Source organism: Aquila chrysaetos, chromosome 12 (genome assembly GCF_900496995.4).
Source record: "Aquila chrysaetos chrysaetos chromosome 12, bAquChr1.4, whole genome shotgun sequence".
NCBI lineage: Eukaryota > Metazoa > Chordata > Aves > Accipitriformes > Accipitridae > Aquila > Aquila chrysaetos.
The window spans coordinates 5686215-5704154 of NC_044015.1; the positions used below are offsets into that span (position 1 = coordinate 5686215).

The 17940-nt window shown below is 46.7% G+C and overlaps 1 protein-coding gene across 11 annotated transcripts in view; it reads right to left on the reverse strand.

Moving 5' to 3' along the window:
* The window catches only part of PIP5K1C (phosphatidylinositol-4-phosphate 5-kinase type 1 gamma), a 50649-nt gene that overhangs the window by 26885 nt on the left and 5824 nt on the right, over nt 1–17940 (reverse strand). The window lies entirely within an intron of this gene.

Below are 17940 nucleotides of genomic sequence, written 5' to 3' on the forward strand. Positions count from 1 at the left end.
TCTTGTCTGAAGAGTTCCTACAAGCACAGGTTATTAAGCAACCCACAATCCTTTAGAAAGGGCTTAATTTCGCAAGAGAACATTGAGCAGAGCTTGAGAGTTTTGGCTGTGAAGAAGAAAGGCTCTTCCAAGCCCTCAACTTTTCCCCACTTGAGGGCAATGGGTGGATTACACAACTGCCTGCCGGTGCGTAAGTCCTCTGATCCAAGAGGGATACCTACACTGCTTTTAAATTGTGCTCTCTAGTGCCCAAGTTCTGCATCAGGAACAGAATCACGGGACTGCAGCAAAGGTCTGAAGTCCTGCTCCCTCTGCGCGAGCTGCATCACACAATCCCATCTCAAGCAGGTGGACTGGAGGCGAGCGGAGCGGGAACCCCTCACCGGCGCAGAGCAGCTCCCCTCCATCACCCACCTGGGTTGCACACCCCTCAGCCACGGGGCTGTCACCTACACGGGCGGGCGCTGCACATGATGGGTGATGTGAAACCCTGTCACTCCCTCCAGCTCTTTGGGACTGCACCAGCACGCAGCTCAGAGGACCACCGCTAGCCCAAACTCCACATCAGTTTTCGCACTGAAAAATCAGATTCTTTAGCCTAAGACAACACAATTTTATGATCATTCAACAGAAAGCCCTGCAATGGCCAGGGGAGCAGGAAATACGGCACTAAGTAAGCATTTGGCTAACGAACGTTCAGGGCACGAGCTGGAGCAGCAACTCAAGACCACAGAGGAACCCAAAGGGGTAAACGCTGCTCCAGGTCGAACACTGGAAATGGCTGGGAACACAACGTGGCCAAGAGGGCCCCGGGGGCCAGGGAGACTACGCTCTCCCTGCCACGGCCGCGACCGCTCTCCTGCACTAATCTCTTTTCTGCACTTTGTCACAATTCCAGAGCAGGAGATTATCTTTAATTTTGTGATAATTACCACAAGCCGCTTTCATTCCCAGCTTTTAAGTGTCTGCTGCTGTACACGTACCAAACGTGGAATCAACACCAACTGCCCGCACGAAGGAAAGGTACAAGAGGCGAGGAACCGCAGATCTCCAGGAGAAACGATGCCTCAGGTGAACAAGAGCATCACCAACAAAACCTCCCTCCCAACCCCCACTCCCCCCCCCCCCGCCAAAAAAATCGGCTTTATAAAATCAACTTGTCTAGGCAGAAAATGAAAAAAATCTTCCACTGGCTACTCAGTGCACAGCACTCGGCTGTGCTCATCTCAAACAAGCTGACAGATGGCCTTGCAAAAACTGATTTAACTCCAGCTTCAGGGGTTATACAGCCACGAGAGACAGCACTTGGGTTTGTGGGGAACAGGAGCTCTGCTATGGGAAGTTTCAACACTTAACAAGCTAATTGAAATGATTCTTATCCGATTTGGTGCAGCTTAGCGAGGGTGTATTCAGAAACATGAGGAGCGGCTCTGGAAGGGGAACCCCGGGATGAAACCCCAGCTTTCTGCCCTGCCTCCAGCTCGTGCCAGGGTTTGGTAGTACATTTCATGCACGCTTGACCTGCTGCCTTCAGTTCCTCTTCTCATCTGCGCACAGCTTTGAGTCGACCCTATCCCAACGCTTGAGCTCCTCCGGAGCCTCAGAAATTAACGCTTCGGTTGTAGGATTCAGCAATTCTCATCTCTGATTTAACATCTATTTTTTTCATATGCCTCCCTATTCACAGCCACATCCAGCTTGTCCATCCCTGCCACAATGCTGATACCTCACAGGACAGGGATGAATTTACTCCTGGAAACACTCTGCACATTTACTGTCTGACATAGAAAATGACTCTCGAGTTTTAGCTCTACCACACCAGCGGAGCGTAAACCTACACAACATGAGATAACCCATTTCTCCTCTTATGTGATATATTGCATCAACAAATTTGTGTTCAGACCTTTTTAGGCCCCTCACCCCCATTTACACATGCTTGATTGCTTGCTCCCAGTAAGCAAAGCATAACACAGGCCGGCAGGAAGGCTCCCACTCACAAAGGAAACCCTCATCTTTACCAGGTTCATTAGCCAGCCTCACTGGCGCATCTGAACTCACAAAATGGTGTGGGGTTGGGATCAGAGCAGCTCCCTCAGCTTCTCCAGCCCACTGCCTCTCTAGATGCTGTCATTAAAGAAATGCAAGTGATGTCAGAAGTTAAGAAGTTAAAAAAAAAAAAAAATCAAATCTTTGGGCTTAAAAGCAAACTTCATGAAAACCAGAAAATACTGCCTTGCTGTCCACAACTTAGAATGAGTTTAAGTTAAAAACACAGGTTTCAAGTTTAATTTTGATTTCAAGTTTCAGAGAATAAATTTTAAAACTAATCAAGGGAAAAAAAAAAGTCACTCAGATCTCTCAAAATTAGCTAAGTCAAGTTGACTAGCAAAACCCCTTTGTTATAAACCCAGAAAGAGCCATAAGAGGCTTCTATCCACTGAAAAGGAATTTCTTAAGGAAGTTTACAAACATCCAGCAGAAGCCTTGTTTAAGATCTAATAAAGAAGCCTTCTTTGTAAGACAGATGTATACACACATATATTTATAAATTATAAATATTTGATGCTTTAGGATGCTCTAGAGAAGTCAAAGCAAATTTCAATAACTGGTAGATTTATCTGGACTCCTTTCTCCAGTCAGAGATGATGCTGCACCTTTAATAAAAGCTTCACTTTAATAAAGTGTTTACAAGGAGATATACAATGTGACTGCAACTAAAAATACATTAGAATATAAACACCACATAAGCTCTTCAGGTGAAGGCTGTACCAACATGACCCCTCCAAAAACACAACATACTAGAGACTTGCAATTTGCCACTCACTCTCAGTCAGGGCACTAGCAATTGCAATCAAACATGGCTAGTTTTCAAAATACAGTTCTCCAAAAGCGCTGGACCAGCAGTTTACGTTTGTTGTTGTTGGGGTTTTTTATTTGTTCTTTGTTTTTAAACTACTGAGCTGACAGCAGCCTTTGCAAAATTGACATTTAATACTAACCCAGCGTAACCTGCTAGAAAGCTCTGAAATTCTGACAAGTCATACACACACCGAAGGAGGTCTGGATCTAATTTTACACTTATTCCATCGAGAACAAGACAACGTGACACACCTGAGCAACCATTTAGACAATAAGAGGAGGTGAAGACTGCAACCAGGATGCTACAATTTATTGTTTGATCAGACCACTCTAAACGCAGCCCCGTCTGGTCAATGCATTATGTGCAAAAGCACTAAGAAACAGAGTGCTAAGACACAAGCTGTGAAAGTTAAAGGCTATACACATGTAGCAGACAGATGTGTTGCAGTCGAAATACAGAGAGAAAGGCTGGAAATGAAATGCATCCATCAAAACAGACAGCTGTTACTTCCCGCAAGGGACTGCTGATAAAAAGAAATTAAAATTAAGGGGGTGTGGGGGAAGGCAATTCAGAGAAGATGCCAGAAAACGTGTCTCAGCTGAGAAGCAGCATCGGAACCAGCACAGGCAGCCAGCCGGGGCTTCCCGAGGAGCCGGCACGAGCATCAGGCCATATCAAAAGGGAAAGGCAGAAAGCAACCTCTGAATTTCTTCTCACACTCGAAATGTGTGGCTTCAGCTCCCAGCAAGCAGCACACAGGATCAGGCAGCCCAGGGCAGTCATTAGAGAGGAGGAGACACAACAAGGAGCAGAAGCCGGACTCTTAGCAACCTCCTGGAGAAGACGGCTGTTTACAACCTGCCCTTCCCAGTCATCCAGGATGACCTACTTCTGATCATTAAACACATCTTCTTCCCATAAACCAACACAATTTGATTATGATGAGAAACATCAAGTAAGCCACAATACTGCATAAAAAGTTTGGGTTTTTTTCCCCCTTAAATGCAGTATCTCTTGGCAGAAAGAGCTGTAGCCAACTGCTCTGCACCCTGGGCACGGAGAGCTGCTTCTGCCATTGGAGAGCTTGTAGAAATAATAAGGAAATAAAGCAATCTGAGATAAATCCTGCGTGTTATATATAATCTACATATAGCTTTGATACCAAAATGTATCTGTTTTTCCCTGGAGCACTTGCTGACCGAATGAATGATTTTTGGGATCATCTACACAAAACTCATGCTGGTTGAACACCGCCCAAACTCCCTCTCTCCACCAGTTAGCCCCATCCAGCCCAGTGCTCCAGCAAGGCTCGCTCCATCCCTACGAGCGAGCACGGCAAGGGGGAGGAGAGACCCTGCTTCAATGCACCTGCAGTGCAGGTAGCTCCATGTTCCTCAGGACAGTTTAGTCACCATCCAAAAGTCCAGCAGTTATTTGCAGACAGATGGAAATGCTGGCAGCACCAGGCAGTGTTCAAACTGGACTACCAGGAGCAGCCAGAGATAAGTAATCCCGTTTAATCCCACCTTGGCTGCCCTGCTCTCCTCTCTGTCCTCTGCTCCCGCTCGCCGCCCACACCAGCTCCGTGCCTCGTTTTGCTGTTTCAAGCACACAGGAACCACCTCCACTTTGTGGAGGGAAGACGACACTTGCAAACCATGCTCTGCTGCACCAGCTCTATGTGCTGCACTCTTTTCCCACGGCCTTTGTCTTGTTTGAGCATAAACTCGTTAGGGAAAGGAACGGCATGGCTTGTACAAATTAAGGAAAGAGCTTAATGTACCGGCTAGGTAGGACGGGCCCTCGGGGCACTGCTGTGATACCTACTCGACAGCAGTAACACAGCTCGCTCCCTCCTTACCACCCCAGGCAGTTTCTACCTAGGAGCTCTTCAATTAACCTGAGACAGGCGGGCGGCAGGAAGCCCCCCAGCCTGCCCCAAGCCAGCAGTGAGCCCTACACCCAGTCCTGCCCCAGCCACCCCCTCCAGGTATCTGCTTGAGGGTTTTGAACCCCAAACCCCAGAAGTGCCCTCGCTGCTCTCTTGCCAGCACTACCCCAGGGATCAAGCAGTTTAAACCCTGTATTATACAGCCCAGCTAGGGCCGCTCAAAGCAAAGCGTCCAGCTTATGGAGCATCAGAACTGCAAGTGACTGCCACAAAGGGATGATTCTGCAGTAAAAGCACCTATCAGCTTATTTTATTTTTCTTTTTATGCAGAAACTCTTTCTGCCTCAGAAAGAAATCTATTTATCCCAGCTCAGGAGGCAGGGCAGAAGCTGAAGATGAAGGCGGGGAGTTAACACATTCCTCCCTCAGCTGCAGGTGCGGGACCGCATCCTGGGTGCAGCCCTCCTCAGGGAGCCACACTGCTGAGCCAGGACATACCATGCTAAAACGTTTCCTTGACAACTCACCAGAAAAGCACTTACAGCGCAGAAGCCCAATTACAGTGAGGAACGAGCAGGACAAGACCAGGGAAATGAAATTTAAAAAGAACTGATTTGTTTTCTTGTCTCGGATCAGCTGCGTGTAGAAAAAAGGACAATTTCGGAGCGCCTAGCCTGAACCGTGTGACACAGCCGACAAAAAAGCAAAACAAGAATCTCATCAAGAGGAGCACACAATAGCTGACACCCAGTAGCGGAAAAGGCTGCAGCCATTCGGCTCCACGTTCAACTCTGTAATTATGCAATCCAGTGGGATGTTCAGGCGAACATCTGCTAGATTGGAAAGGTGCAGGCTTATCTGAACACAGTGTTCCTGCTCCCTTCCACACCGCCAGTCACAGGAGGATTGCGGAGCAGAACACCGCACGCTCCCCAGCACGTCCAGAGCAGCCGAGCACGCTGCCCATGTGGGCAGCGGAGGCAGAAAGGTGAGATGCTCCCAAGGTCAGGCACCCCGGCAGTGGCGTTAGGGACGCCAGCCTCTTCCTAGCCTCTGGCTTCTCTCTTTATTACAACCTTCGAGTCCCAAACTGTCTACCAGAATTCACAGCAAAGCTTGATTAGGATTAATTAGAGACAGCAAACATCGCAGCAGGAAGTATAACCTCTCCAGGACAGAGCCAGCTCTCTGTGCCTGTGACGACATCCAGGCACAGTGGCACCACATTAAAACCACGACGCCAATTTAGAGCGAGGCCATGAAAGGCTGAAGGACTTTGAAGTCACATTCCTCACAATTATCTAGAAGAGCTAAAGCAACACCGAGTTGCTCCCTTACCTTTGCTCAAGGGGTAGGATAAGCTTCGCATCCCCTACTAGTGGGTCCCAACCCACTGACACAGCTCAGTGGAGCATCTCCTGGCTGCTGGGAGAGCTGTAGTTCAGCAGCGAGAAGACAGAAAACCTCCTGTTGCCTTTCTAGTTGCGTTGCAAAAACATCAGGGACCTGAATGTAGCGCATGACCCCAGGCAGCCCTTGAGACTCTTTTTGTGTGTTCAGATGGAGTTTTCAGCTGCCACAAGGTCCCAGAGAGCTGTTTCCCAACCCCAGGTCAGAGCAGTTCAAGACAGCTTTGCGAAGGCTTGGTCCAGAATTCACTTCCCTCCTTTGTTTTCTGAACATCACTATCCCCCTGCCTGCAGGCTCCTGCCTAGAAGCAGGATTCAGCACTTTTAACACATGCAGTGTCCTACCTCTGTGCATGGAAAGGTTGCTCAGCTGCATCCTCCGTTACGCTATTCTCCAAGTGCCACTAATAAAGAGGGAGAAGCGCAAGCTGACTAATCTGAGGTTACACACTGCTTGCCAGAGCCAGAGCAGTTATTCTGCCCCAAATACACAAAGTTTGCAGTGTGGCATGGCTCAGTGCTTTAGCTGCATGAGGCTTAACGTCAGACCTCAGCACCTCCCGGCTAGGTAGGGATTAGCGCTGCTGGAGGCTCTTCACCATCCGACCTTTGCAAGCTCCCTTTGCAACTTGCTGTCTCTGCGAGGATGCCTGCAAGGCTGGTACCAGGCATGGGACAAGGAATTGGTGGCTGGAAAAAGGGTGACTTCAAAAGTAGCCAATCCCCAAACTTCTTAAGCTGATAAATAGCACAAGATATTGTTACTGAGAGTGCAAAACCCCTTTAACTAGAGAGCAGGAGGATGCCCTTGCACAACATCAGCTTGGTTCCCTTTACAATATTGCTTCTTTGGGTATCCCTCCAAAGGATCTCACCTGTCTTGGGAGAGCACGGGCAAGTCAAAGAAATCATTCAAGCTGCTTGTAGGAACAGCACAGCAGATACAAAGAGCGCCGGACTGCAAGCTATATGAGACAGTGACAAACTATCCCCCCTATTTTATCTCTCAGCCCTTTCTCACAGAGGGTTCTGTGGCTAAACAAAGTCGGCACCTCTGATCCAGGAGGGATGAGTCAGATTGTTTATCGCTTCCACCATTTAAGAGTGTCTTCCTATAGATGTTACTTGACAGAGAGTTTACTCCCCTCGCCCATTCACCATCAAGAATTATTCTCAGACTGAATTATATTAAAATAGAAGAACGCAACTCAAGAAAGATATCCACCTCCCCGAATTTTCCATTTTCTGACCTTCTAAAAGATGTGTTGAAGCCCACATAAAGAAATCTACCTGAAGTTTCACAATAACCACCCACCACAATACCAGGATATACAGAAGTTACCACAGTTTTAAAACTGTGGGAGCTTAGCATCCCAACCAACAGCAATCTCCAAAGGGAAAACAGTTGTTCTGTCTGCAGGCCACCCTTCACAAGTCATCCTGAAGATGCACCTGGATTTTTAATGAGTGGGGTATTTCCTGATTTACTCCGTAGCCAAAGCTGCTCGGCTAAATCCTCTAAGATTTAATTCCGCTCTTGCTAATGTCGCTTGACAGAGATTTTCCGAGGGTGCTTAAACACTGAAGACTTGAAAGGGGATTTCAGAACGGGGTCGCATACAACATGCGTCACTGGATATAAAGTCCTTTTGCTAGGCTGCTCACATCAGGTTGAGTAAACTCTCCTTCACAAAACACTTCCAGGTTGCTATGCACACTGCTGACAACACTGCAACACGCACATGTATGTAGAGATTTGCATCGCAATGCTGAGCACAGGGTCTGGGTGGGAGAGGAGGTGAGGGACGTCTGTAACTTCTACCTGTTTCAAAAACAGATGTCAAGGCAAAAGCATCAGGTTGAATTTCTGGACCTGTTTTTAAAGCATGGGTTTGTGATACAGCCCCTCAAAGAGCATGCCCTCTACGCAATTCAGACGTAGTTTTCAAGTTGACCAGGTCCCACTAAAAACATAAACTTAAAAAGACATGATAGGAAAAGCAGACCCGTGATACATCTTTGTCTGAGAGATCTACTTCTAAATAAACCGAAGCTTTTGCTGCCGTAACAACTAGAAATTCAAGCTCTCCAGGCTGCATGCATGTCTCATCTGAGCTTGTTAGGCACCAAGCTATCAGAGATTTCTTGGCCTCATTCAAAATTAACTACCCCGACTCACATGTGGCAGAAAGCCAGGTCTGGCTGGTGTTTTGCTGCTTCCCATCAGTGTGTCCTCTGCCCTCATCACAGCACCCTGCCACCCGCGCTGCCTGCACCCTTTTCCTGCACAGGCAACACAGATTTTGCATAACCCATCCAAACCCTACAGCAAGCTGCACTGCAGGCTAGCCAGCTCTTTAGGAGCAAACTCTGCTTAATCCATCCCAGCTACTGCAAATCCTTTCCTCCAGATGGATCCTATCCCTCTCTGGACATGCCAACACCTCCTCTCTCCCCCAGATTGAGGGGGCTGGTACCCAGGAGGGGTACCAAGCCTTCAGTCCTCCTCTCCTCCATTGGGGCTGTGTAAGCAAGCGTCCCCTGCAGCAGCAGCAGCTCTAGACAGACCATGTACCTGTGTTGTGAGACTGAGGAAGGACCTCTAGGGCAAAAGCTACTGCCGCAAGGCGTGGGGGGCTGTAGGTTAAGAATAAATTTAAATTATTGCTCACAACATGTTCTTTTCCCACCAGCTTTGTTAAGGCCGCTTCTGCTCTCTGTCACTAGAGCGTTCCAGTCGGATGCTCCTGCTTAGCTCTAACAAAGGCACCTGAACAGATGGAACAAAACAAGACATGGCAGAACAAGCTCAAAAGATGAAGTGTGCTGCCAAAAATTGTAACTCAAAAGTTTCAGCAAGTAATCTCTTCTCTCCCTGGGATCCTGGCTGTAGCATGGCAGCTACTGACTCAGCTATCAGCTGAAAATAAGTTACCTAAAAAATAAAGAAATTTTTAAAAACACTTCTAGAGCTCTTAGTAGGAAATACAAACAGGTGAGACACAGGTAGATGGCAGGAAGAGACAACCTGGTGCTTATGCTGAGCTACAAGGACGTTTCAGTTGCATTACACTGATGATCATGGAGAGCTGCCTCCGATACAGGTAACCACAAGCTGAAGGACAGGCTCTTTCTGGCACAGATCTGCAGCTTGCTCAAAAGCTAGGTCAGTAAAACAGCTTCTCCAACCCAGCCTGGAGGATTTTCACTTGGAGGCTGAGCCAGGCATTTATTACTTCTATCAACCACGTACAGCTATGTCCATTTATTTACTCATTTGGGAGCAAGCTCTGCTCCAGACTCTGTACAGGTACGTGTCCAAACTAAAGATGCAAAAGAACAAACAGCAAAATCCAGAAGAGCACGTAGGCTCCCAAAGTGCTGTGCAGGCAGAACTGGTCATCCCCAAACTCCTGAAGGCACCCCGGGTGCTGAGGACACTTCAGATTTCTGGCAGTATTTTCCCAAAGGCTGCCGCACACATTCATACCCAGTTCAGCCACAAGCCCCTCTGCAAGCAGCACCACTATTTGGGATTCAGAAAAACAGAGACCATGGTCATTGCCAAGTTCTGCACCGGGCAAGTGTTGCACTTACCCCTTGTATCCTACACTTAACACTGCTTGCATGCGTTATAGGAGTGGTCAAGGTTTTTCTATAGTGATTTTGTGGTTTCTAGGATGTGTTTGACAGCAGACTGTTACTAGGTGAAAGAAAACAAGTTACCATGGAGCTGAACCACAGCCAGCTGGGTCAGCTCTCTTCCCAGCTTTCCAGCTCTTCGCAGCTGACTTCGCAGCTCTTAGGCTGTGGGTTTCAGAGCAGCCCTGCTTCACTGAAAGAGTGGAAGAGGAAAGGCATTTGTTAAGCACAGAAAGCTACAACTGAAGAACATCGGGCTGCAAAGACAAGTGACCACCTTGGGAAGAGCCCAGTCTGTCTGGCCACATGGCTCATACACATGCATTGATGTAACTCTGTAAGCTCGAGGTACAACTGGGAACAGCTTCGGGTCTCGCAGGTCCTAAAACAGAGTCCTGAACCGTAAACAACTTAACTGCTGAGCCTTCTCAGGGCTTTATTCAACATCTGCCCGACACAAGGAGAAACTGGGGATGCCTTATGTAGAACAGGTATAGAATAAAGTAATTTAAGACAGCAGCATTGAGTAAAATTCAGTCTAGCATTTCGGAACTACATAGAAGAATCTCACAGGATCTTTAATACTGTTTGCTAAGACTTTAATAAAACCAGAAACGAAGTAGCTCCCCTGAACCATAACACTACAAGGCTGGATCAGCCAAACGCACACTGACACTGACTTGCGGAGAGGGGGAGAAGCACAATCTGCTCCTGCATTTGGAGAGAAACAGAAGCCACGGCCAGGCACGCAAACATCATACGTTCACGCTGAAAAGCATCTCCAGGAGGACAACCCAGCCTCTTGACAGGTGTCCCCTTTGGTAGCTGCTGGCTCTCTGTATTATGATGGTGGCATGTGCTGCGGGGTGGAAGGAAGAGAGCCAGAAGCGTGCGGTAACACTGGCCAACAGCTACGTAACAGCTCTCAGTGGGGAATATAAGATACACAGGGCTGACATGGGAAGTCCCATGGCTTAAACTCTACATTTCCTGGCTCCCAACCCAGTAACCTTCTTCCAGGCCAGATGGCTCAAGCCTCTAGATCTGTACCCACCAAGCAGCGGGGCTCCTCCAGCCTCACCAGTGAGGCCAGGGAGATTTTAACAGGTGAGTTATTTTTACAAAGCACAGAAAAATGGAAATTAGAAGGCTTAGAGCAGTCAGGTGCCAATGGCTTTCCATGGGAAGAGAAAAAGGCAGGTCTGATGAAGCAGAACCATCCCGCAGATACTGCAATGCCATTTAAGGATGGACCTGACCAAGCTCTGTAGTTTTGGATGGGGCAATACTTCTTGGCTTCCTCTTCACCAAAATGGGTGCATTGGTTTTGCCAGAACTTAAAGGCCAGCCATAAGGCAAAGGACATTTGGAGACCATTATCTCGGCAAGTCAAAGCAACCAAAAGCAGGAGCTCTAATAGAAAACATTAAGTAAGAGGCAGCACTTGCCACTTCTGCCTGTAATGTATTCCTTTTCCCTTTAGATAAGCAGCTGCCATTCAGGCACACCTTATCCCTCCCTCCCACAGGCCTTGGATTAACTTGTTTTTCACCCCACCTCACCCTCACAGATTAAGTTGTTTTTCACCCCACCTCACAGAAAAACTTGCATTTAAATCTCATTTCTTCAGATACTGTAAAAACCCACCTCATTCCTCTAGGTTACAGTTTGCTCTTGATGCTGGTCAGTTCCAGCCTTCTTGCACTCCTAGTTTTCAGTTTAGAAAAAAGATTCAAAATAAAACCAATCTTTGTGTTTTAAAACCTGGGAGTTAGGGAAGCCATAGCATCTCTCTGAGATCGGTTATAAACCTTCAATCTCAATACCTCATGGAAGCTCACACATTGCCATCCTACCAACACAAAACAAGAGCTTGCATGTATTAAATGAAGATCCTCCCAAATTACCACATTCTTCACAGCTGACGGAGTCCTGACAAGTAGTCCACTACCAGCATTTCATCTCAGGAGGGTCTTCAGTTTAATACCAGCCTGTATTGGCCAGCTCTGCATCTGGTATAGAATGGTCAACCAGGTTTATTATAGCAAAGTGAAACAGATAAGGCAATTGCTGTCTTTAACTGAAATATAACTGTCTTGTCTGACAAAGTACACCGTCTTTTTGCTTTGTTTTAAAGACAGACCCACATTTATCAGGACTTCGAGGCTCTCTGCAAGGGAGCTGCAGTGAAGATTGCAATTATACACAGGAAATGCATGGGGCCAGCCTGCAAAGAAGCCGCAGAAGCAATTAGCAGTTTCACGATGTTCACTCCTTCAGTTTCTCATTTTCTTTAATAAGCATTTTCTGGCATTACCAGTCTAGAAGCCTCCTTCTCAAAAGAGCGTCCTAGATAGTTAATCCACCAGTGACTCCTACTTAATACTGAAATGAAAACAAACATCCAACCCTCTGAGACTAAGGTGGAGAAAGACTATGTCATCATTTCTCTTCCATCAAAATTAATTTAAGCCTGAAGAGATGCCGGTTTGAGAGGAAGTATCCTGGAATTAAAAAAAAAAACAGTATGCATATCAAAAGCTACAAAACACAGCACAATATGCGCTCCCTAGAAAAAACTTAATTATCTTGTAACATAAATTAGCATTACAGGAAAAAGAAGTAGTAAATTAAGCAAACGCAATTGTTAGCCTTCCAGATTTCAGTTCTGATCACTGAACAAACAGTCCTTACCAACACAAAAATTATCCCATAACATGTGCTATTTAAACCCACAAATAATCACCACCTGTTAGGCCAAACTGAAAAACTTTGCCTTATTTCTGGATTCCACCTAGCCAAGTGTTTGCCCTGTAACTGAAGAGCATGTCATTTATCGTTGACAAGTACAGCTTCAAGACAGTATAATTTTCTGCTGTCTTTGTTCCAGCTTTGAAGTTAGGGACTATTTTACATCTCTATAGATTGCATTTCTGCCAGCAAATTCCATGCCATTTTGTACGCTGCCCCCGTCAACATGCATTCAGACAGATGGTGAGAGCAGCACCGAATACATACAGAAAGGAAAACTGTCATTTTAAAGACGACACCCATTTAAAAGTGACATTTAAAGAGAAGACAAGCGGTTTCAGGTATTACATCTGCCCTCTCGGCAGCGCGTAGGACTTCTCATCACATTACACCTTCCTCTTGGCGTGGGGATGCACACACTGCAGAACTGGCTGCATGGACAGAAACTGTGAAATCAAGAAATCGGAGAGAGAACCAAGTTTCACATCAGCATCTAAATGGAGTGACTGACTGCATGAAGTGCCATCAGGCACACATTCAGGGAAGGAGCACTCAGCCAGATGATGATTTTAGCCAGCTGCCTCCCTTTGAAAAATGCAGTAATGGACAATTTTGCCTTGAAAAATCCACAAAATTTGGTCCATCACATGTGCAGAGAGACTATAGAAAGAAAACTACTGCAGCATCTTTGTCATCAGCTGCTGTATCCTGCCCACACTGGGGGCTTTGGTAGTATTTTGCTTGCACTACTGCCCAGGTGACGGAAAGCGCCAAACACAACAAGCAAGCATTAAGACACGGGCAAATTTTCCCTGTCTTTCTAGAGCAGTTAGCAAAGTACCATCACTTCTGCCTTGCATCAGTCTTCACTCTCCACACACTAACTAGCACGGTAAACGACATCAGTGATGCAAAGCCAGTGTGAACTTCAGTTCCCAGCTGTACGCTTAGAAGAGAACTGGGCAGCCTGCAGGAAGAAACCAGGCCACCCAACCGGTGGCAATGGGAAACTCCAGCTAATCACCTTCATTTTACTTTGTAAAATGGAAACTGGTGTTTCTAGGCCTTATGCAAAGCCTGAGGGTTTTTCTTCAATCCCTCAGTTCTTCAGAACGTTGAGTAAAATCAACGGACGTTAGAGATGACACTTTGCCGAAGTTGGGCTGCCAGCTTCTGGGTGGCCAGAAGCTGACCCACCTCAGACAAAGTGGTAACGAAACCGAGCAGGCTCCAAGAGCAGAAAACAAGCTGTGTCTTATGTCAGCTGTCGTAACCCCCAAGATCTTACCAACCGCATCAACACAGCAAGGAAGTGGTACATGCTGCTGTCAGTGTTTCTATCGCTGATGTGCACATTGGTAAGATCGGCCGTTTTAAGGTACAGCAACCTGCCATGAGCCTTGCAGTACTCTGGAGATGCGTCTTGAGCTTTGCAAAGATTTCACAGAATCTCTCAAAACTTGCCAATTACATAAAAATATTTCTCAAGTGCTTCAAACCCTGTGTGAGCTGTATCAACATGCCAACCAAAATCGCTCCCAACACTCAAGTTGCTCAGAGTGGTGCCAAGTGACCTTAATTACCTGAGCTCATACAGCCCTGAATGAAAAATAAAAATTCATACACAGTCCTTCTGAACCAAACTCTAACCACTGGAGGGCTGAAAGGACTAGCATCAGAAAGGTGTTTATACAGGTATTCGCACAATAACTGAAGCAGTACTGTAACTGCACTGCTGCCCAATTGCAACTGGAGAAAAACCAAGTAAATATCCAAGAGCTCAGGAGGATGCTGTTAACTTGCCCTTTAATAAACAGAACCAGCTCCACCCACAAATCAGAAATTCCACCCTGAAAAGTAATTGGGAACACCTTGAAGCCATTCATTTCATGCACAGAAAAAACTACTATTCTGCTCTACTGTTGGAGATGTTTTTTTGGTTTTTTTGTTTGTTTGTTTGTTTTTTAGAAAAGCCTGCAAAGATCACAAAATGCTCCAAATGTAGAAAGCAGTAAAGCGAAGGTTGTCCCACCTCACTGTCGCCCTCACTGCACATGGCCGGGACTCTCTCCCATCCCGCAGAAAGGGGAAGAGGGAAAGCAGATTAAGATGACCTGCATTACTTATGCTTTAAATATAAGGTAGCATTGCTTTTATTCTACCTACCTCATTCCTCCCTATTCTTCCTGCCCCACATGGGGTTGAGCGAGACACCCTCTGCTCAGGTGCACACATGCAGGTGGAATGCATCCAGCCTTAACCAGGGAGGCAGAAAGTAAGTTTGTGCATCAAGCCTGAACTCACAAGAGACTGACTTTGCAAATGATTCTCTTTTAATGGAGATTACGTGCATTTTTCGTGTCAGTCCAACTCCATCAGGTTATGCTTCACTGATCTCAGTGGCCATCTCAGTCACTGGAGATCTGGCCCTTAACTTACTTGGAGTGACAGAATATAAAGCGGCAACTGAGAATGGCAAACTCCAGGGGGAAGAAAAGAAAAGTGTAACTGGCAATTTAAATAACATCTTGCCAGGCAGCAAATGAAAGGGCAAAATAATCTTGACTAATTCTACTCTTCCAGAATCATTACATGGTTGCCAGCATGGTCTGACACATTCAAGACGCCCATTTTGACGGGCAGCATCTTGATGTGTCCAGAGTTTGAGTTACATTAAGGGCAGGCTTCCAACACCATTCCAGCCAAATGACTGCATGAACTCAGCCACCCGGTCGCAAAAGCAGCAGATCTCTTTGCCTCCTACAGAAAAAGCGGAAAAAACAGCTGGGGAATTACTCTGAATTACTAAATTCAGTGAAAGAGTAGGGACCCAACTGGCTCCCAGCCCAGCACTCCCCTTCCTCTGCTGATGAGCTGCCTTTCCTCTGGGAGCTCAGTGCTGGTTGAGGTTGACGCGCTCCCAGATCTTCTGGAGAAGAAATTAGGAGGTGTCTACCATGGTACAGGAACACAGAGAATTTGAATTTGAAGAGTCAGTAGTTTGACAGAGCTTCATCAGAGAAAGCATCACCAAGTTTATAAGAAGAGTTATTCAGTACTCTGACTACATGGACCCTCAAAGCACAGAGAACTAATTTTGCAGGAGCCACCAAGCCCCACGTGAGAGCATCGCTCAGCAACAGCTACTGCAGGCACCAATGGGACCACTGCAAATCCAGAACACAGAAGCAGTAAAGTCCTAACAGTGGCAGCCGGAGCACAAGGCAGAAGCTGAATTAAACATCATTCCCCTGCATGGCTGGGAGAGATTTAATGTTTCACAGTAAAGTGAAAAGCAGCGTTTGAGCTACTTGGAAGTTTGACTGGTACCAAGCTCCGCACCAGCCCACGTCACTAACAGTACTGTCCCAACAGCACGCTGCTACGTTTTAATGACTAAAAACAAGGCAAAGCTGCCCTTGTCTTATAATCCGTTAATTCCTCCAAGTTCAGGAGACTGAGCTATTTCACACAGAACAAAGACATCAGCTTGTTGCGTGTGGTGTTCCCATGCCCAGCTAATCTTCAGGCCCTTTCAGAAGCGGCAGTGTATCTGCCGAGGCCGGTCTTGTGACAAACCCCGAGCCGTGACCCGGTTTCCTTTGCCGGATCAACAAGTGCCTTGTGCAGCAGGAGCAGCTACAGGTGTGCTACCGGAACATGCGCTCTTCCTTTCCAAACACTACTCATGCAACAGGCAGGTCTGCAACGGTGTAAATACCAGAGAAGCAAACAGTTTCCAAGTTCTCTTTTCTCCCAGGAAGTCTTTCCCACCCTCTCCAGTAGCAATTTCTGCAAAGAGAACATGCAGATTCTGCTAATTACAGAGGAGATGAGGACTGTGCGCTCTTGATTAGTCTACAAAGCGTTGTACACTCCTCACACTGAATGCAAACCATACAGGCAGTGATCGGACATTGTGAGGTTCATTTTCTGCAACTGCAGATCTAATGGCTGCAAAGCCATGCAATTATTCAGAGGGACAGCTCTTCTAACAGTCATTTTCCAGAGATGCAACTGTACAGAATACACAATCTCCACGCTATAAAATAATGCTGCTGTTCTTCAAATATCAATTATTCCAGCCTGCTTTTGTGTTACAGTAAATATGTAAGAGAACCTTTCACATTACACACTGACTCTCTAGTTGTACACATTTGTATTTTTTAAACAGAATTAGGGAAAGGTGGTGGTTTTGCTGTATTCAAAGAAAGCTGGAAGAGAAGCAAAGGGGCTAACTCACACGGTGAAAGACTTGCAGCCGCTCCCCAGTGCTGCGAGACAATGAAACAAGTCATGGTTAGCAGCGACCAGCGGCAGCGGACGGGCCGTGAACACTGGGGCAACCGAACGCGTTGAAGCCTCCAGATTTCCTCACTGCCACAGCACGTACTCTGACTCAGCCTGGGTTATTCACCGCAAGCCAGTGCAAAAACCCACACGTAAGCTGGGGAAGCCACAAGAACACATGATGGAAGTAGACGACACTTAATTAGGGGTTGACAGCATTTTCTGCTTAAATATGTGGGTGAGAAGAAACAAAGTGACAGAAAAGCTGCTCTGATCACTTTTAGCTTTTTAATTACAGAAACTGTTTCCCAGAAAGTCCTGGGGTTAACTCAGCTACTGGCAACACTGAAAAACTCAAACAAACAAGTGCCAGGCTGTTTAAAAACAGAGTATTTCTAAGACCTACCTAAAGAAGGAAAAGCCCCAACATTACTTCATTAGCATTGGCTCTTGTAGGGCTGCTTGGAGAGGCCAGGCTCCCCTTCCAGGGGCTCAGCCTGCTAGTTATCTGGGGAGGAGGTGGAAAGCCTGGGAAAGCCAGCAGATGCTTTTCCTTTTGGCACGCAGCTCCCCAGGCGGGTAGGTGAGCAACACCGGGCTGCTCTGCTGAGAACGTCAGTGCTGATAAGGATCAAGACAAAACTCACTTCACACAGGCCATGAGTTTGGTTTTCCTACATGACCCTCTTTTGTGCTTTTGGTGTTTCACTTCAGCATTAAACAGCCTTTTGTTTCCAGTCCCTCACAGTGCCTTGATTTACCTTTCTGCTGCGCTCCTGTCATTTCATTGCCATGAGTGCATTCATGCAGTGGAACGGATGGGCAGCCCTGTGCAGGCAGAGGCTCAGCGTGGCACACATCTTCATTACAGCATCCTTCCCATTAGAGGAAAATGCAAGTGGCTGCACTTGCTTCTTGGACGAACATGGATCGGTGCACCATCAGTAGGCAGCAAATGCAGAGAGGGTGCTTGTGCCAGGAATTCTGCTTTGCCAAAGACTTACAGAAAATGACAATATTTTGCTCCTTTGAGTTTCTGCACCAGCCACAGATGGATTTAGAAATGGTGAAATACCACACAGAGGTATTGCCCTGAT